The 22,258-nt window shown below is 39.4% G+C and overlaps 1 long non-coding RNA gene across 1 annotated transcript in view; it reads left to right on the top strand.

Annotated features, from left to right (window-relative positions):
- Window positions 1–18,010, top strand: part of LOC125126147 (uncharacterized) — a 41,058-nt gene extending 23,048 nt beyond the window's left edge. Inside the window, exons 2-3 of the long non-coding RNA XR_007134518.1 lie at window positions 8,908–8,971; window positions 14,442–18,010. This is a non-coding gene — a long non-coding RNA (uncharacterized LOC125126147). The remainder of the gene's footprint in view (window positions 1–8,907; window positions 8,972–14,441) is intronic.
- Window positions 18,011–22,258: the final 4,248 nt, after the last annotated feature.

Here is a 22,258-nt window from a genome sequence, read left to right as displayed (position 1 = left end):
GAGCATTTCCCTGAATTATCAGCTATTTTACCTATATTATGTATGTACTTCTAAAAATTGGTAAATCAATGCCAAGATAATATCATAATTCTGAATATTTAATCACAAAATATAAACAAGTCAGAAACTTCAGTTATTAATGTTTAAAAAATTTTATATGGAGATTAGGTTTCAAATGACTATATAAGATAAAAATTTCATTAAGTCAAACCCACCTTTAAAATGCCCTCACTAGGCTATCAAGGCCAAGATGCATTTTATTATGTATGACTGCTGTACAGTGATTCTTCAGCACATTAGAGTTTGTGAACTGTTGAGCTGGACTCAAGGAAGGAGCAAAGGAAAGTAATTGTACAGATACTGCAGTAGCCAGATCCTTCTGCCTGTGAAATCCCCATGGACCAAAGGGGGAACAGGTAGAGTGTTCTAAAGTGGTCCTCTTCCCGGCACATATTTGTTCCTTGACTCACTGCTACTGTTTGGACTTTATAACTTTAACATCTGTTAATAGACATGCTTGAAATGAGCTCTGATGCAACAGTGAAGCCATGTCTTAGAGAGGGTCAGGTAAAGACACAACTTCAGGTAAAGAACGTTTATATGGGATTCTGTTGATTCAATTAACTTGGGGGAGAAAGTCAGTGTGAGTTTTGTTTTCGTGTTACCACTTATAGGGAAAAAGAAGTCCACAGAAATAGAAAGTATTGTTGGTGGGTTATAGACATTTTCCTTAAACAGCAAACCACAAATAATTCCCGCCAGAAACTGAAGTCATGTTAAGAACACGAATGCAAGAAGAAGCCAGTCAGATCACACAGAAGAGCATGTCTCAAGCTGCCCAGTGCACAAAAATTATCTGGGGATGCTGTTCAAGTGCATATTGGTGCCCGAGACTCCGCATGTCTGATCAACAACCAGCAGATGCTACTGGTCCCCAGACCACACTGAGTGGCAGGGATATAAAGGACTCATGTGGAACTAATACCTAGTGATTCCTAAATTACACGGCACTGTAGGTGAAATGTAAAGGATGACAGCGATTAGAAACCAAAAATCTCTGAAACAAAACAGTAACAATACTTTGATCTACTATCTTACTGTACCATAAGCAGCCCTTATGTTTTCAGGCAAGTATAATTTGCTGTGCACATTATTAAATCTGACACGCCACAAAAATCATACAGAGGGTGTTCTTTAGGAATGGAGGCCAATATGGTGATGGATTAAGGAGATTGTGCAGTGTGATACTTTTATGTCAGTGATGCTTAACGGACAAAGAAGACAATGAAAAGAACTTGTGAGTGTGGAAGGTTTGTAAGCTGTTCACATGGAGAAGCAACTTTCACCTACTGAGTTGTAATTATTATTTACTTTTTAGCTTTACATTTATATTCACTATCTTCTGTTTTGGTAAATTCATGAAGGCAGCCACTCAATATATGAAAAGAACAACAAATCAATCTCATAATCATCAAACTTCTTATCAGTATTCTCTGGCTATGTGACCCAATTTACTGAGTTTGATCAAAACAGTTTATCGTCCTCAAAGTTCTAACACCCCTTTTTTAAAGAAGCTTTTCAAATGAAGTGAGTCAGAAACACCAAGAAACTTGACAGAAAATTGTGAAAAAGATTTTGCTGATTCAGTTCTTCTGGACATGGAATTCTAGAGCTATCTGAAGATAACTCAATAGATTTTTAAAAAGGACTCTCAAGAAACAAAGGAAATAATACAAAAAGAAAACAATAGAAGGATTTTTGTATAGCAGATATTAAATGTAGAGTGTCATATAAATTTTGGGGAAGAAAATCTGTTCTGACAACTTATGATGTTAGATTGATTAGAAATGTTTTGGAACGTTACCAAGGTCCATGAAAGGCATGGGAAATCATTTCCAACAAAAGGAGAAAAATTTTATTTAATGTTTTACTCTGTATTGAAGAATATTACAATATAATAGCAGACCAAGAGTTTCTGGAGACTTGCCATGTGTTCCATGGAAGAAGAAATAACATACATCAACATGAATAATTATAATAGATACCAGTTCAGCCTAAGTTTTACTGCCAATATCAAGTGACTTGAAGAAATACCAATACAAACTCATTTCTTGGATTTGCTTTTTACTTTTGTGTGAAAAAGAATGGTAAATTTTTCTTGTAACATCTGATTACTCACCCTGATTTTTCCCCTTTCTTCCTTGTCTGCCATGAAAGTCAGAAAATAAAAAGAAAAATAAGAAAGGCGATGGCTTTCATGGTGAATTCTCTAACTGCATGCTTTTCTTACAAAATGATTATTGCTGTTTTGTGTGCCTGTGTGTAAATGGCTTTGTGTTTCACTTTTTGTCCTTGAGAACTATTGTCTTAAGATACATCTATATTGCCATGTCTATACTGAATCCATTGCTTCTAACAGTTACATTTGCAGAGTGTGTCCTCCACACCATCACAGTGATTCATGACTACAGAGCAGCACCATGTAGTTCCAACTCTCTGCCACTTCATACAAGGCTGCAGTTGACATCCTTGGACATGTGCTCTGGGATCTGTGTGAGCACCTCTTTGGAATATATACTGAGAATGGAAATAGCTGGAGGTTTCCAGTCTGAGAGAATGTCTTCTCCAGATCACCCAAGACCACCCAACTCTGTTGTCACTTAAGGTTTTATTTCCACAGCTTTAAAGAACATAGTCTAAATTGGCTGGGAGAGGGATGTCTAAGAATTTACTCATTTATTCATTCTTCTTTCATGCATTCAGCAGTTTACCAAATACGTGCCAAATGTATTTGATGGTTAAAGATAAATATCCTATGTTTCACCATAAGTCACTTTTACAGATGGGTAAAATACAGCTTGAGGTTATGCGATTAGTGACAGAGCTAGGATTTGGAAAGAGTCTAGCTAATTTCAAATCCCCTAAAGGGAACAAAGTTGAGAGAATGTTGTTTCTATAGGAAAAATATTACCTTGCTCTCTTGAGAATGGGAAATGAGGGCAAATAGTTGTTCTTCCCCAGAAAACTCACACATATGGTTCCTGACTTGTCAGTGGAAAATAGTTCCTTAGCAAGATGAGGCTCCAACCCAAGGGTTTGGACAGAGTCCTTTTGTATCCAGAGAGAAGAGTGGATGCCCCGAGGCTCAGGCCAGAGTTGTGAGTGGAAGCTGAGCAATAGGATCTGGCAGCAGAAGCTTATAAAAGGGTAAGGCTCTCCTTCCAGGCACCAGCTCTCCCTTTCTTCAGTACTTTCTTTAACAGAACCTCCAGCAGAAAGGGCACAGAGCACAGAGCAGCATGAAGAGAATGAAGTAGCCTGAATGATTCCCATAGGGAGACAGGGAACGTGTGCTGGGAGGAGAAGGGGGAGAGAGAATGAAGGGTAAATGCAGCAACTAAGAACTCCTAAATTAGGATTCTTGACTCATTCCAGTTTGATATCTTATAAACATCAAAAGCATTTCAGGGATGTGTTATGACAATGGTTGTTCATTTAATATCAGTGTTGAGTGAAAGAGATTAATAGTAAAAAGCTACCATGAATTTAGGAATACTTCAATTTGTATCTAACATTTTACAACTGCTAGTAGACATTTTTCTTATTACTTTTGCTGGTTGTATAAGGAAAGCACTGTTACTGGGTAGTAACAGTGGGGTACTCTTGACTTCCTTTTTGGTGTTTTGATATAAAAAGAAATCCCAGTGCCTCTGTGTTTGCTGTGGCCTGCCTAGTCTAGGGCTCTGATGTACTCAGCACAGAGGCTGGTGACTGTGGCTTTGCCTGGGCAGCCACCAGGCTACTTCCTCTTGGCTTCGCCAGCCAGGTCACAGGTCATCTTGATGCTAGAGGCCTGGGGAGAGTCTGAGAATTCTGGAGACTCCAACACCAGGGCCATGAGTGGAGAGTGGATTTTCCAAAGGCGAGCTCAGTCACCAAGATCTGCTGGGGGGGAAAGCGTGGGGTGAGGGATGGTTCCCGAGGGTACCTGGCACTTCTGCAGGAACTCTTACCTGCAGGAAACCCAGGCAGGACCAGCACTGGTCGTGGGGCCAGGAGCCAGCTGCTGGAGGGTATCGCTGCTGTGTTCTGCTTGTGGGTAACAGAAACCCTGGTGCAGTAGGGACTGAGGGTGCCAGAGTACCCAACACACTTGAAGGGGAGACTGCTGAAGGCTGCCCCACAACCAAGAAATGTGAGTGTACTCGGGGTGTGTATTTACTATATTATCATATGCAACCTAAAGCCTAGGTTTAATGCTTGATGAGCATTTGGATTCCCACACTCATGTAATTACTTAGTTATTTCACCCATCTAAAAGGGACCATGTCTTGGAAAACACTATTCTAAATGCCCCATATCAGTACCCCTAGTTGAGCACTTAACATACCACCTTGTTTTTTTTTTTTTGTTTTTTTTTGGTCTTTTTAGGGCTGCACCTGCGGCATATGGAGGTCCAATTGGAGCTGTAGCTGCTGGCCTACATCACAGCCACGGCCACAATCACAGCAACGCCAGATCTGAGCCACGTCCAGATCTGAGCCACGTCCTCGACCTACACCACAGCTCATGGCAACTCTGGATCCTTAACCCACTGAGTGAGGCCAGAGATCGAACCTGTGGGCTCATGGATATTAGCCAGATTTGTTTCTGCTGAGCCACGACAGAAACTCCACTGCCTTGTATTGATATTCTGAGGTTGTATATTTTTTTTTATTTTTTATTTTATGTTATATTTTTTTAAGGCTGCACCCAAGGGATATGGAGGTTTGCAGGCTAGGGGTCTAACTGGAGCTACAGCTGCCTGGCCTACGCCACAGCCACAGCAATGCTAGATCCGAGCCATGTCTGCAAACTATACCACAGCTCATGGCAATGCCAGACCGTTAACCCACTGAGCAAGGCCAGGGATCAAACCCAAAACCTCATGGTTCCTAGTCAGATTGGTTTCCACTGTGCCACAATGGGAACTCCCTGAGGTTATATATTTTTTTATGTTCTTATTCTTCATCTCTTTTGTGTACACTGTAAACTCTCTAAAAAGAGAAATCATGTACCATATTTTTTCAAAAAACTTTTTACTTATTTTGTGATTCTTCTACTCTTTTTTCTCCCATTTTTTAAAGTTTTATTGAAGCATAGTTGATTTACAGTGTTATGATAATTTCTGCTGTGTAACACAGTGATTCGATTATACACATACAAATATCTATTCTTTTTCAGATTCTTTTCCCATATAAGTTATCACAGAATACTGGGCAGAATCCCCTGTGCTATACAGCAGGTCCCCATTGATCATCCATTCCATATGCAATAATATGCACATGCCAATCCACCCCTCCCCCAAGCCTGTCCCCTTTGGTAAGTTTGTTTTCAAAGTGAGAATGTGTTTCTGTTTTGTAAATAGCTCAAATAAGTTCACCTTTTTTTTTCTTTTTAGATTCCACATATAATTGATATCATATCCAAGGAAAACCCTAATTGGAAAAGATACATGCACCCCAATGTTCATTACAGCACTGTTTATGGTAACCAAAACATGAAAGCAACCTAAATGTCCATCAACAGAGGAATGGATAAAGAAGATGTGGCACATATATGAAATACATAAATGAAATACTACTCAGCCATAAAAAATAATGAAATAATTCCATTTGCTACAACATGGCTGGACCTAGAGATGATCATACTGAGTGAAGTAAGTCACACAGAGAAAGACAAATATCATATCATATATCACATTCTAATGCTCAGGGTGTTTAGGAGCAAGGACAGTGCTTAGCAGAGAGTCTTGCTAAACAGGGAGAGGAAAAAAATTATTAAGCATTTACTCAGTGCCAGGAATTGTGGTGGGTGCCTTACGTCTGTAGTGGACACTGAGGTTAAGGTTATGACTTTCCATCCAAGCCTGCCTTTGAGCAGCAACAAAGGAATGGTTTCTAAACAGCCTAATCCCCTCAAAGTAGATTCATTCCCTTGCCTGGTGGTGGTGGTGGTGGGTGGGAGGGCAGCTTCTAGAATCCAGGTTTAAGCCAATCAGAGCATTGCACTCCCCTAATGAGTGGATAGATTAAGGCTGGGCCTGAGATCTAAACTGGGCATTCATACAGAAAGGAAAGATTCTTTCCATTTAGGGGCATGAGGCCAAAGCTCTGGGCAGCAGATGCATGCAAGCATATAGATCCTTAGTGCCAGAGAGTCGTTAAATCCATCAACCAAACCTAAACTGAGCTGAGCAGACATCCTCCACTCCCTCCCCATACCTTTCTCAGCTTGCTCTCTGCTCTGAAAGGCTGACTTGTCTGGACTGTGTGGTTGCGCTCTCTTGTCCTCTGGCTCTTGGGGAACATGGGCAGGATGTGGAAAGAGGGAGCAGGGTAAGACTCTGCATACTCATTCTGAGATAATCCCCTGTTTGGAGCATCTTCTTCTGTGAGATGACACCCTCCCTTACTATTTAAACTGGTCTGAATTATGTTTATTTGTTATTTACAGTAACACATGTACCCACAAACATATGTTATCTCTTGTAAACTGCAGGAGAAGTTAAGGTGCCGTTATTCTTTCTGTGTTATTACTCTAAGTGAACCATGGGCCAGAGAGGTTGAATACCTTGGACAAGAAGCTAAAGAGGCTGCTTTTGTCCCTTAAGTTTAGAAACTGATTTATGTTTACTAAATGCTCTTTTATAGTATTGTTGTTTTGTTTAAAACATTACTAAATGTCTTTCAAGTACTTTCTTAACCAAATGTCATAATCAGAAAATAGGCTCACTTAAACTTCTATATTGGTTTTAGCTAATGCCTGGATGCCATGTGTATCTTCCTTCATCATTTCATCTTTTTTTTTTTTTTTTTGTCTTTTTGCCATTTCTTGGGCCACTCCTGTGGCATATGGAGGTTCCCAGGCTAGGGATCCAATCGGAGCTGTAGCCACCAGCCTACGCCAGAGCCACAGCAACATGGGATCCAAGCCGCGTCTGCAACCTACACCACAGCTCACGGCAACGCCAGATCCTTTAACCCACTGAGCAAGTCCAGGGACCAAACCCACAACCTCATGGTTCTTAGTTGGATTCGTTAACCATTGCGCCACGACAGGAACTCCCTCATTTCATCACTCTTAATCTGAGGAGATTCTGAAATAAACAAACATATAAATAGAGGAACCAATTTGCCTATTCTTAAAGGATACCCTTGGGATACATCCTAAAAGCTTAAACAAATGTACCCTATTTATTTAGAATAATTCATTTAGAATAATTTCCACTTATAGAAAAATTGCACAACTCTATAAGCTTTACTGTATGCATCTCTATATGCTTACATCCTAAAAGCTTAAACAATTTACCCTATTTATTTAGAATAATTTCCACTTATAGAAAAATTGCACACCTCTATATGCTTCACCGAGATTCTTCTATTCATATTCTGCCCCAGTTACTTTTTCCCTTCCTCCCTCCCTCCCAACCTTCCTTTCTTGCTTCCTTCCTCCCTCCCATGATCCTTCTTCTTCTTTCTGTCCCATCTTCTTTCTCTCTCCCATATATGTAGATATTTTTTTCTGAATGTTTGAAAATGTATTGCATATATTATGCTCCTTTATTTCTAAGTATGTTAGCATCCACCTCTTAGGAACAAGGACATTCTCTTACATAACTGCAGTTCCGTTATCACCTTCAGGGCACTTAAATTTGGATACTTAAATCTCTAATTAATATTTTGATTTTTTTTTTTCGATTAGCCCCATGGTTTTCTTTAGAGCATTTCCCCCTCCATACAGGATCCAGTTCAGATCACATGTTATCTGTTCACTGAATTCTATCACTTCGTCATTTGTGAAACTTCCAGCCTTACTCCTCCTTTTTAAATAAAATGTTCCAAAATCATGCTTCTATGTTTCCCCAAGATTAGACTCACTTTATGCATGTCCTGTCAGGCAACTACCAGGTGAGGTTTTTGTCCTCAGGATTTTGTACCCAGAGGCACCCAATCTGTCTGCCCTTCCTTGATATTTTAATTGTGACCACCTGGTCAACTTGCTGTCTGATTTCTCCGCTATATAGGAGAGAGAGCTGAGTTTTAAAACCAGGATTTGTTGGATGGCAAAGCACTGCTCCTGGCTGCCTCTTGTTGACTCTGATTTATCTGCCCTTGCTGAGAACCTTCGTGGAGCCATTATTTGCTGAGTCTAATTGAAGAGAGTGTTCTTTCTCATGAGACCAAAGTCTGGGCAAGGGAGGTTACAATCAAAGAGTTTCTACAGCTTCTGAATTGTTTGCAAATCTTAACAATTGCCTCTCACTATTCAATCGAGTTACTCTGAGGGAAAAACAATTCAATCAAGTTCCCAAACCTCTTCCCTTGCTGGCTCACATTTGCTTTTAGGGTATCTCACCTTCTCTGTAAAAGAAATGTGAGTTCTCTCTGTTCAGACCTGGGGTGATTTGTTTCTAAGTGGCAGGCAGGCAAGCAGGGAAGTTGCTTTGTTCCCAGAAGCAGCTTTGGCAGGAGGAAGCCCAGGGGCGGGATGGAAATCAGAGGGGTTTTATACAATGGTTGGCTCCTCTTCCACATCACTGGGATCCCAGGGGCCTTAACAACTTGGTTCTAGTTCAAGCTGACAGTGCTAAAGGTCACATTTCCTGTATCTTTCACTTCATCTTTCCCGAAGGATTTTCCCTGTCCCAGAAGGTGGTTGGGAAGACAGTAAACTTTAGGTAGGCAAGTCTCTTGTGTAATCTGGAGGTAACGATTTAAGTAAACAACTGATACTAAAACCAGTTCAACTGGTGTTAAGTCAAAATTTATCCCAGGCCTCAGAGACCTTTAGAAGGAGTAAAGGGCAACTCTACCTATAACTACATTCTGTTGATTTGACTGAAGTCACTCCCTTTTGTCACTTCAGGTCTGGACAAAGCTCCCAGGTGACAATGATGGGCCTTGTTGGTGTGCACAGTGCTGGTGGAACAGTGAGTACAGAGGAGAGGGCTTGTGGTCTGCGTGTTTCACTGCAGGATACAAATCCTGCAGCCGAATCTGGCAACTATTATGAGGCTGAAATAAGCACATATAGTCACCGAACAAAGCCACCAAATTATGTGTTTAACATAATAATAATTATAAAAGCTTTATAGGCATCATTTTGAACTATCTACTGCCATGAGTCCCGAGGGCTTCCTTCAACTCTGGGGAACACTGAAAAATGAACAGTGACAGGAAGCTGGGGTGGAGAGCGGGCTCAGCCATTAGTTTTTTTTGTGTGTGTGAGCAATTGTTTTAAAGTTCAAATGCAATACTCACTGTATCATTTGTCCCCACAAATTACCCCTTAGATGGTTTACTATGAGTGCCAGCTTCTCTAGGGTACCTTCAGGATTTTTACAAGTGGGCCCAGCAAACAATGATTATTCTTCTTCAAGAAACTATCCAGAGTGGCTTGTTACATGACAGACATGTGGTTTGAGTTTTGTTGTAAAGGCAGAACAAAGGATCTGAGAGTGTTTCTTTTCATTATTGGAGCTGTGTGGCTCTGGGGAAACACGAGATAGTTCATTATTCAAATGAGAATTTTTTTTTGCCTTTCATTTTCGGTTTTATTTCTGTATATCCATGACATTTCAGCAAGCAAGCTGCCTCCTCCAGAAGCACCATCTGCTTTTCTTTTCAACTGTGACACCATCTGAGAGAATACCTTCTCACTCTTAGAAATACATGTGGGGTGAGGGGAATGGTGTTGTCAATTATATATATGGTTACGTATGAATATATACACATATAGGTATGTATCTCTCTGTGTGCATGTGTACTCTTTTGCTTGTGTTAACACTAGAGCACAATCAAGAAATTTGGTTTCAGTGAGATAACCAAGCAAACATTTCCAACCCAACTTTCTCTCATGTCTCAAAATCCTTCTCAGTGCAATAGGATGTCAATTTCATGAGCACAGGGATTTTTGTCCATTTGTTTATTCCTATATTTCTGGCATCTAAGAGAGTGTCTTGTGGGAGTTCCCCTCATGGCTCAGCAGTAAATGAACTCAACTAGGATCCATGAGGATGAGGGTTTGATCCCTGGCCTCGATCAGTGAGTTAAGGATCTGGCATTGCCATGAGCTATGTTGTAGGTCACAGACATGGCTCGGATCCCATGTTTCTGTGGCTGTGGCATAGGCTGGCAGCTGTAGCTCCCTCTGATTTGACCCCTAGCCTGGAAGAGCAAAAAAAAAAAGAGTGTCTTGTATATAGTAGGTGCTAAATTAAGAGTTGAATGAAATGGTGTGAAAAACTCTTCCTCCAGAGTAATTTTGTGTACTTGGTACATAACAGTCAGAAATTTCTCTTCCTGGCTGTTAGATGTTCCACACCATTCACCTCCAGTGTGGTTGTGATCTTGTGAACTTTTTTTTTTTTTTTTTTGGTCTTTGCTCTGCTAGGTGATGGTCTTGAGTGGGAATGCCTTCTCTGACTTGTTACATTTTCTTATCAGATAAAGCAAAGATGCTGTGAGGCCTATGAATTGTCTGGCTATCCAGCTAACTCTCTAGAGTAGCATAATTAATCAACAGTGAGCATTCAGTTTGGGCCTTCGCCTTTGGCCTTTTGCTGCATGAATGTATGGACAGTAGAAGAAATCAGAATCTGGCATCTATTGAGATACCTAACATTAAATTGTTATTATAACTCAGGAAACCTGTGAAAAATACCCACCCAGGTACAAGCTAAAATAGTGCAGCCTAACTGGTCATGAAACAACAGCTGTCGGAGTGGCCTGCTATCCTGCAACTGGAACTGGATTATCTCATTTCAGCAAAGATTTCAGAAAGAGGCAAGGAGCCAGATCAGCTGGTCTTCAGGTGTCCATGGTGGAAAGGGATTCATGTTCACATACTGGATCTTTTTAGCTCATTCAAAGAAAATCTGACAGAAGCAAGCTCTTTGACTGTCCTTGACAGAAATATGCAACAGACAAAGAGACTGAGATCATCCATTGATATCATTAGTGTCTAAGAGCTCACTGACATGGGAGCTAGAAATGTGTGATCCTATTTTTCAGGAGTTGCTCTAATCAGAAATTTTCAATAATTCCCCATTCTCTGGGGAATGGAATCCAGAATTAAGCAAGGTTTGTACAAATCTGAGCCAAATCTGCCTTCTCAGATTGAAGTCTCTTTGGCAACCCACAGTGTCCCAGGGCTGGAACTGAGCTAGAGAAGAGTCACCATTCACTAAGCATTCCACCCTTGGTATCCCTACTATGTTGCTTTGAATGGAATACCCTGCTCTCTGGTGGTTAAAGCTCTGTGAAGGGGCCAATGAGTTCCTCTGTAAACATATTAAATTTGAAGTATTAAAGGTACAAACAAGAAGAATTGTGCAGTAAGGAATCAGAGAGAGACCTTGGAGCTGCAGAGGTCTGGCTGGAGACTGAGATTGAAGGAGCTTTCACCTCTTGATTGTATGTGAAGAGATAAGGTGAATGAGATCATGGAAGGTGAGTACAGAGCAAGAAAGACAAGAATTTTATGGGGTGAGCAAAGGAATTAATTTCTCCAAAGGAGACCATGAGACAATGATCAGAATAGGAAGAAAACTAAGAAAAATAGTGTTATGAATAATGTAGCTGATATTTATTGAACGTACTAGGTGGGGGAGCTCTTTTTAAGCATTGTGCTTAAGTTAACTAATACAACAACCTTATAAATAAATTGTAGTATTTTCATTTTTAAGACGGGGACACGGAAGCATAGAGAGGCCAAGTAATCTGCCTAAGGGTTCCAGCTAGTAGGTAGTGGGGCTGGCCTCTGATTCCAGACTTGGTACCCTTGTCTCTTCTGTTAATCCCTCTCCAAAGTAAAAAGAAGAAAAGAGAGTCAAGGTGGAGAGAGCAGTTCACATTTTCATAATGCCCATGCTCCAGAGAGATCAGTTACGATAATGAATGGGAATAGCTTGGGTGTTCATTGGATTTGATATTTGGGAAGATACTAGTCTTGGAACAAGTCATTTTAGTAAACTTGAGGCAGACATTTTAAGCAAATGGGCTCCAGAGTATTACTTACATTCTACTTATTTCTTTCACAGGGCCAGTTCCAGGGCATTTACATAGCTATTCAAAAGATGGTCATTCTCTGAGTATTCCCAGTGTTAAACTGAGCATGAAACTTCAATTCTTCATATTACTTTCATTCTCTTTTTCACTTCAGCTGTGCAGAAATTGCCTATTGGAAGTTCACAGTGTGGCTCAGTGGTAATGAGCCCGACTAATATCCATGAGGATATGGGTTCAATCCCTGGCCTTTCTCAGTGGGTTAAGGATCCAGTGTTGCTGTGAGCTGTGGTGTAGGTCACAGATGTGGCTCGGATCCTGAGTTTCTGTGACTGTGGTATAGGCTAGCAGCTGTAGCTCCGATTCGACCCCTAGCCTGGGAACTTCCATATGCCGCGGGTGCAGCCCTAAAAGCAAAGCAAAAAAAAAAAGCCTATGTTGAAGATGCAAAGTCTACAGCTTGAGTAATGAGCAGTACTATTATTTCTGTTTGGATTTATGGCAGATGGCTGAGGAAACAAGCAATATAGGTTTTACAGATGAGGAAATAGGCAGAGAGAAATTAGGTAACTTCCTATGGTGGGGAAAGAGCAGCTGCTTAGTGATTACTTCTAGAGACTTTGAAAGGCTTTCTCTCTAATCAAAACTAAAAATTCAATTCAGCATTTAAAGCTAGACATTTTTATTCCATCCTGTCAATTCTGGTGAGAAAGAGAAGGCTTATAGGATGAGTAAGAATGATCTCATCCTTGCTGTCAGGAACCTTCTCTCCAGGTTTCTCTTAGGCTATAGAAATTAAGGTGCCTCTGTTTCCTGCAATTATCTGGGCCCTCATCCCATGTCATGAAGGATCTTCTTGACTTCTTGGGCAGCACCACAGAAAGGGGCCTAAAACCTGACCGTCCCTTCTCTGATGTTCATACTAACTTGAATGGAAGATTTCCTTATTTGAGATTTCCTCAGTAATTCATGCTGGAAAACAGCATGACATTCTTCTCATTATAGAGTAAATTGAAGTCACCAACTAAAGAACAAGTAATTATGATTTTATGTGTTTAAAAAATATGTAACACACTGAATGATTATAGTTGATACCTTTCTACTTGTGCAGTTCAAATGCTCTCTACTAATTATAAACAACATCCAGATTTTAGAAAAGCATTTAAAGGAGCAAAATTTGAAAGCAAACAACATTAAAGCCCTTCACTAGAAAAGCCTATCTGTTTTAAAAATTTAGTCCAGGAGTTCCTTTGTGGTGCAGTGGGTTAAGGATCCAGCATTGTCACTGCAGCAGCTTAGGTAGCTGCTGTGCCATGGGTTTGATCCCTGGACCAGGAACTTCTATATGTTGAGGGTGTGCCCAGATAAATAAATATCTCGTCCAAAGTTCAGTTCTCACCTGGTTCAGAAACAATTGAGTTCACCTTATCATGTGAGGGGATTTAGAATGGAATAGGAAGAGAAACAAAGGGAAAATAGCAACATTTGTAAGTGATCACCAAAACCCCCTGCTCACTTCCAACTAAAAAAACATACCTTGTATACAGGTCACAGAACAAATCAGGTAAAACTAAAATGCTGGGGAAAGTCACAACTTGAAGAAAAAAAAATATACACAAAGGTCTTTTACAAGTAAATGCAAAGAAAGGCTATGTTTCAGTCTTGTGGACTAGAGGCTAGGCTTTCTGAAATAGTATGTTCCTAATTATTAATAATTAATTAATAATCACAAGATAACTCTGAAAACTAAAATATGGAATTAGGCCAAATAGGGGAAATAAGGGACTTTAGGAATTCATGAAAAAAATGTAGTAGTTTGGCATTAGGTTTTTCCCACTGGAGTGAAATTCCTTTATAAGGGTTTTCTTTTGTAGCTGCATTTTCTAGCACTGGAAACAGTTCTGGAGAGAACGAATTCATTTCACTTTTGAATTTGCATTCAAAAGTTGCGATGAATAGGTGAGGGAAAAAAAAGTTTTATTCTTGGACCATGTAAGAATGTGTGGAAAGGAGTCTGGTCGAGTGAACTTGAATTTTTCATCCATTATCTTCATTCACATGGTGGAATATTTCTCATTAAACACACTTTCATGGACTGTCTTCCCCCTGATGTGGTCAAAGCAGCTACAGTCAAAATGCATGTTTCTTATATTGGCTTCAGCAGAATTTTTTGTGAGAATTTTGCATTGCCTTCCCATGTTATCAGCATGCCCGCCCATAAGTAACCCACAAGCAGCCCACAAATGACAGGACCCAGGACACAAATCTGTCCAAAAGACTTTGCCCTTTCTTCCATTTAAACAGCAAGAGTTCTGGCAAAGATCACGTATTTAGTTACCGATGTGTTAAGCCCCCCATTGCTTTATGCTTCACAGGCTCTGTAACCCCTTGCAGATCAAAACACACATGGTGTGGAAGAGGATGAAGAGTGGAACGCTGCCATAATCAGCCTTAGACAACCGGAGAGGAAGAAACAGAAACGACTGTCAACAAAAATAAATATGGAGCCCTTACTCTGCGTGACATACTGTGTTAGGCATGGTGGGTAATACAAAGAAATTTAGGGCAGAGTTCATGCCCTTAGGAATCTCTCAATCTAAGGCAGTATATGGGGGGAGTAGAAATACAGAGTCATCACTTGAAGCCTATAATTTGAACAAGTATATAATAAAAGGTCAAGGACTCAGCATTAAGAATCTCAAATGAAGAGGCATCATTCCACTACTCTCAGCTGGTATGGGAAAAAATCTACTGGGTTACATGAGAACACCCCTAAATCTGGAAGAAAGGAAAAAAAAAACCCAACTATTTGATGAGTACATATCAAGTGTCAGGTACTAAGGGCTATACATGTATTAACTCAATCCTCACAGTAATCTTTAGAATGAGTACTATTGCTGTTTCCGCTGCACAGATTTGGAAATTGAAGCATCAAAGTTAAGCACTGTGAGTGAAATACAGCCGGAATTGTCTACCTTATGTCTGAGTGCACACAGACCCCACATGGGTCACCCACAGTTCAGCAGTAAGGAGGCAATGGGGATGATGTGAGAACTCCTTGTAGAGCCTGCCCACTTTATACAAGTAAATGTATCCATGATAGGTGATAGTCAAATACATAAAGAAAGGTTCTTTGTTCTTCTTAAATAAGGATTCCAGATAGTCTGTGCAGATATTCCTCTAGAGATGACCACCTAGGGTTCCCGATCTTTTCTTTTTTATTCTTCTATGCAAAGTCCTATTAGATAAATGGATATTTGTGCTTTTGCTTTCGTGTGTAGTTACCTTTGCATCCATGAAAGATTATACAATGACATTTTTTTAAGTAGTAAATTTATGACCCAGGAGAGTTTAGAGTAGGGAAGCATGAGATGGAAAGAGTTGAGGGAAAAGCCTAGATCAAAAGAAAGGGAAGGCAGTGTTGACATAAGCGAACAGGGTACTTCCATTTCCAAATAAAAAATTTGTTTAGGTGAGGAGCCACAAATAGACCAATTAAGATGTATTTTTCAAGAACCAATTATTCATCTAAGCACTGTTTAGAGATGCTGTGGGGGAAATGGCATCATCGTGCTTTTGTGTATTCCCCATTATCATTGGGGAAAGAAAACTAAAGCATTCAAAATGATGAACAAGAAGCTCTGACCACAAATCTAAAAGTTCAAGCAGAGTGTAAGAGAAAAAAATGCCTTCCTGCCTTGAGTTTTATGAGAAAGCAGAACTTACATTGTGAGTCTGAAGATGGATTTTTGGGACTTTGCCTGAAGAGCCCTGTAGAGAAAATCAGGCCCTGGGCTAGATGGCTTCTTCTCCACCAGTTTCGCTGCTTGCTTCCCCTACATGCACAGAAGGCAAATAGCTCTGTGGCCTACTTGATTAAACGCTTCATCAGGCAGGCCTTCCCCTGGGAACTGTATGCATCATCTCACTGCCTTTCAAGGCAGTTGTTTCTCATTGTATAGATGTGCCTGAGTGAATAAATAATCTAGAGTTCCAATGCCAAAGGCTAATCTACCCTGGCTTGGGAAATATCTGTTTTTTTTGAAACCTTAAGCAGCATGAATTATATTGATAGGTTTGCATGTTTCTGGCTAACCACCAAGCTCCCCACCCCCAACCCCTGCTTCCAGGAGGATGGGAAAGTTGCGGGATGAAGCTTTCTCACAGAACTTACCACTAACTCTAAAGTGAACTGGCTACAGTGAATACTCATCTTTTCCCTGTACAGTCTTCATTGGATTGGCAACATGTATAATTACTGTGATGGCAGAGGAACCCTGTGATATTGAGTGAAGGACCAGCTCTTTTGGGGATTTGCAGACAGCCCTCCCCAAAAGTCATTTTCTGAAAGACCCGACCACCACTGAACCCATTGAAGTAGAGATACATTTTGCTTTGCTTGGGCTTACATGGATTTCAAAATGTAGTGCTTTCATGTCTTGGAAATAGGAACTTTTTAGAAAGTGAATGCTTACTAGTTAAAGGGATTTGAATCTCTCAGATGCTGTTTTCTAAAGTTCAAGGCATTTCAGTCTCTATCAATGGGCTACAAACCACTCACTGTATGCCACACTTATCCAATTTGCAAGGATGTTAGTTTTAAAAAATATTTTCTCTCAAGGGAAAAAAAAAAAGCTTCACAGAGAGAGCCTACCCAGGAGTAAATTATAAAGATCTCCCACGGACATCAGAGCTACATAAACTTAAGGGTAATTACCACCTTGGTAGGAAAAAGGAGTCTTTATTTTTTTACCTTTTCACCAAAAGACTATCCACTCCTAGAGGTTCACGAAAGGTCGCTGGCAGAATCTAACCTCTACTTTATGCAAACTACCAAAGCTAAATTACACACACTTTTAAGAGCTTCTTCACAAATGCCAATTTCTAGTCCAATCATTAGTAAAACCTCAAGTCAGTGTCAAATGCTTGTAAATAATATCAAGGTTCTTTAGTTGGATGCTGTTTACGCCAGATAGATTTAATTCTTTTCCACTCCAATTCTTCATAACTAGAGGGCAACTAGAGGAGAAACTGATGTTGTAAAAATAAGCCTTGAAAGGTGCTTTGGCTCTTCTAAAAATAAATGATCTAGATTCTTTCTGGGAGTATGATCTCTCATGAGAGTATGTTATGTATTTGCAATTGATATCACTTACTGAGAATCCTGTGGCATCATTTAGTATGTTATGGGTTTTCAGAGATTCTTGTTCTACATTTTCCTTTATCTGGACTGTTAGGAAATGGTGATATTACTCAAGATAGTGGGAGAGAACTGAATGTTCTTGAAGAGCAAAGGGCAAAATTGTGAAATGAGAATCTGCTTCTAATACTCTGAGACTGCCCTTTCTTCAGCTAGCTCTCTTCCTAGCTAGCATATAATCTAATGCCTTCTAGGAACATTTGTATGCTAAAAAAGCATATTCACATGTATTCATCTTTGTACTCCCATTTGCTCAGCGTGACTTTTGCTTGTTAGTTGAAAGTACTCAAGAAGATTAGGATTATTATTTAATCTATTCACTCCCCAGGGCTAGACTTCAAAGTAAAGCCTCTAGATCTAGGGGACCTTTCTAATAGGCTTCAAATCACACTGGTCAGGCAACTTCTCTTGTGATGCGTCTGATGTGATCTGAGATATTGCTGGGTTGATATGGCCTAGTGAGGGCTCCTACCTAAGGAGACAGTTTCTGTGAAGCAGAATGAGGAGACAGTTTGTATAAAGGGAGAACCAGTCTCATTCTTCATGGTCAGAATGAAAGTGTACTTCAAAGCTTATACTATATGCCTGATAATGTAAACTACTAAGAATGGTGCATCCCCTACCTTTGAAATAAATGGTGCATCTGGGTCAATAGGAAATGGTTTTGTTTGTTTTTTCATTTCTCCTTTATAGTATAGCACTTGGAAGCATAAATGGGTTTTCAAACCATTTTTCTATTTTAATGCCAGGAAATAATTTCCCTGGAAGCATGTAGCTCAGTATTTCTTAAAAAACCAAAAGGACGGATTGTGAAAAGCCTTTTCAAAGAGGTTTCTGTTTTAGCTAAGACTACAGTGATCACAGTAATAATCATGATCATTAGTTCATTTGTATAGGATTTTAAAGCTTACAAAGCACTTTCATGTCCATTATCTCATTTTTTAGTATCACCAAAACCTTGCATAATATGAAATTAGCTGTTGCTTACTTATGTCAAGACATCCTGTGGGTTATTAAAAGCTGTGGGCCAGATGTTATGAGTGTAGAGAGCATTTTTTGGAGTATTGAAAGGCCCAAACTTTTATGTAGACTCAAATGCTAAGACAATGAGAAGAAAGTGTGCCACAGCTTGGTTTGCTGAATAAAGGCTCCAGGTATGGTCAGGACCAACAGGGGCAAGAAAACCTGCTTTGGGTTTATAATGCCTTAGTTCTGAAGTGACGTGGATCCAATGGAAGTGGCTGCCTAGGAAGCTACGTGAGCTAGGTACTCAGGCCATGCTCAAGAGAAGCAGGAAGGAGGACTGAAACTCCTCTACTTAGAAGCTTTCCACTTATGAATTCCCACGAATTAATGAAAAAGCTGCTTACAAAATAAAATTACCTCCGTTCTGTTCTATCACCATCAGCTTCATTCATTCATTCAACATCCTTTTCACATGTCATTACTGTTCCAGGAACTTTGCTTGGTATTAAAGACATGATGAACAAGATGAAGTTGTTCCTGCCCTCATGTAGTTTGTATGGTGTAGACAAAGAATAGGGAAAGAGATAATAAAGTAATTCCAGATTACTACAAATTAACAGATAATTACAGCTAAGCGCTATGGAAGAATAAATAGGGCAATATAGAGAGGAAAAACTTATATCTGAAGGCCTGGATTCCAAGATCAAGCTCTACTAGGAAAGTCTTAAAGATTTTCTTATGGAAAAGGATAACACCCCTTTGACAAATTCTGGACTTAACTTCTTCAAAAGTGTCACAGGTAGCAAGATCAAACACTCAGGGAAAATAAACGGTTGGAGGAAAAGCAATAAACGTGGAAGTAAGTAAGTGTATTTTAGGGGTATATTAAATCAAAGATGTCCTCTTGCAGAGGAAACCAAGCACATAAGTGTTAGAAACTTTTGATGGTAGATAGACCTTCTATATCTATATCTATAGATTGATTTATCTATCATTTTTTTATGTAATTACGTATCACTTTTAAAATATTTTGGGCAAGGCCTGCACTAGCTTGAAATAGATTTTGATCGATCCTTCCTTCCTTCCTTCTTTTCTTTCTTTCTTTCTTTCTTTCTTTCTTTCTTTCTTTCTTTCTTTCTTTCTTTCTTTCTTTCTTTCTTTCTTTTCTTTCTTTCTTTCTTTCTTTCTTTCTTTCTTTCTTTCTTTCTTTCTTTCTTTCTTTCTTTCTTTCTTTCTTTCTTTCTTTCTTTTCCTTCCTTCCTTCCTTCCTTCTTCCTCCCTCCCTTCCTTCCTTCCTTCCTTCCTTCTTAGGTCTCAGCAAAATGCTCTGTTACTGCTGAAAGTTCTCACAAAGCATATGGTGATTCAATGCAAAGTTTTCATATGCAAAATGTTTACCTTCGATCCACTTATTATTCCATCCATGCATTATTATTAGCCTGAAGTTAGAACAAATTTCCCTTCTCTGCATCAACAAAATAGCCCATGCTTGACAGGAGAGAACACCGATGATTATTGACACATTTATTATTTAATCAAGCTGATCTGAATTTTAATGCAGTAAAAATAGAGATACAAATATTTTGAAATGAAAATGGTTATTTGAGGGAAGAGGTGGATCTTCAAAGGAAAATTAGGATTATGTTGGCAAAAACAAGAGTCAGGAAATATCCAGTTTACATGTTGCCAGTTTCTTCTCCTGGACTCATAGCAGACCTGGCTAATTAAAAACAATTCTTTTCTGCTGAGTTTGGAGGTGGTCTTAGAGTTGTTTTCAGAACCTTACAGACAACCTTTGCCATTTGATCATGTGTAAATATCTGAAGCGAAAGAAATTACCAAAAAAAAAAAAAATCTGAAGACCAGTACAACTTTATTATCTCATGAGATTTTTATTCTTGACAAATCAAGAATTGATGTCTCTATATTAGAAGCTAATGGTATTCTCTAGATCTGATTCTGTGTTAGCAGTATCAAACCAACTTAGAAATTTACACTTATGAAAGCAGTTTTCACCCATGTGGTTCCAGGAGCCTCTGGGACCAGGCAGAATATGGAAAGGTTAAAGGTTACAGTTTAAGGGTTGAAGGTGAGTCTGTAATTCACTAATTCAAAAGTTTAGTTAAATGAACTCAAAGTATTTATAGAGTTTTCCTAGTGACCCTGTGGGTATATTTTATTCTGTTGCAGGGTGACTGGAGTAGAGCAGCCTGAGTACAGGCACTAGTAGAAGGAAACATCCTACTGTTAGAGATCACCTCTTTACTTGCTGGCGATTAAACACTGCTCTGATACAGAAGAGAAAGCAATATTTTGTTTTCCTTCTTTTTTCTTAAGTTTAAATTAAACCTAAATATCTCTGATACTGTGAAAGAGAAGACACTTAAGTTGGCTTGCTTGCTTGCTTGTTGCTTGCTTGCTTGCTTGCTTGCTTGCTTTCTCTCTTCCTTCCTTCCTCCCTCCCTTTGTTTTTTTAAGGGCTGCACATGCAGCATATAGAAGTTATCAGGCTAGAGGTCAAATCAGACCTGTGTCTGTGATCTACACCACAGCTTGTGACAATGCTGGATCCTTAATCCACTGAGCAAGGCCAGCGATCAAAACTGCATCCTTGTGGATACTAGTTGGGTTCTTAACCCAGAGAGCCAAGTTGGCCTATTTTCAAGTAAAGGGCTAGTGAGGTCACTCTTGACATTTTGCCTTGGAGGGGCCACATGTTTCTGTTTCCAATTGTGTATACTATAATTTCATTTTCTGCAACTCTCACGGAGGACTCCATATTTCCCTCATTGCATTTGTTCAACTTCTTCCCAAGAAAATTATGCCATTAATTTAATTACCAAGACTTTTATATGTATTTAACTTATAAAAATATATGTTGGAAATGGCTTAATAGTATATTATTTCTAGTAACATAAGAAAACAACCACTGTTGCTAAAAAATAAAATTAGGAAAGTGAGAAGACTGCTGGGCTTCATCATATACAGCATATAGTCAAGCTATTATAAAAGTAGTCATTTATTATATGTGACCATATTTACATTTTCTGTGTTTGTGCTCTCCAGAATGATTTTGTTGCAAAAGAAGGGTAAAGGAGGCCAATAACCATTAATAACTAGATAAGTTCCTCATAGAAAGGCAGAGGCCACAGAAACATTATATTCTGTTTTCTAGTCATTGTGGATAGCTGTAGATAACTGAGTTTCAGCCAATTTTTGACAGCATATAAATAATTTGATACACACCAAAAGAACTTTGGAAACGTTAAGCCTCTTTGTAGGGTAACAACTGTGTAAAGCTGGGCTGCTGATTAGAGTGTGGAAATACAGTCTACTGCTTTTTCTAGGTCATTCAGTTCAAAGAGATCCCCCCATTCTCAGCTTTGTACCCCAGCAGTAAGTATAGGGTCTCCCAGAATGGGGCTGAAAATGAGCCCTCTTTTGTGCTGTCACTTAACCCTTACAATTGCTGGAGAGGAAAGTTGATTCAAGTTTCTAACAGGGCTCACATTTTTTTTTAGGCCTACCACTGATTTTATTTTTTTGATAGAACTTGGTTTGGCTTTGCCCTACTACTTCTCTTATCTCTCATTTCTGCTAGCCTTAGCCTGCTTCCTACAACCCACTCAAAAGATGCTGGGGCAAATCCGAAATGCATTTATATGATGAATAGGCCAGAGTGGAAAGGATAAAGGGAAGATGATTAAATACACTTAGGGAATGTTGTACATATTTGTACATAGGCAAAAAAAAAAAAAGCCACAAAAAGTCCAGCACCAAATAAACCTATTTGATTTTGTTTGATGTAACCATTCTTAAATTTATTTGACAAAGAATACAGTTCTTTCAACCCACTCTGTAAATTTTTCCTTCAGCTTTTCCCTGCTCCACTCTCCCCTCGTTCTTTTCAGTCTATTCCTGAACTGAATCCGAAAGTCCCCTCTCTACTACCCCTTTTTATGCAAGAACTACAAACATTCTGAAGAGCCAGCATCTTGCCAAACATACTCTGAGAAATGCTAATCTGTACAAACCCTTTCTTCTA

This window comes from Phacochoerus africanus, chromosome 4 (assembly GCF_016906955.1).
Source record: "Phacochoerus africanus isolate WHEZ1 chromosome 4, ROS_Pafr_v1, whole genome shotgun sequence".
NCBI lineage: Eukaryota > Metazoa > Chordata > Mammalia > Artiodactyla > Suidae > Phacochoerus > Phacochoerus africanus.
Note: the sequence above shows the minus strand (reverse complement) of the source record. Positions and strands in the feature narration are given on the sequence as shown.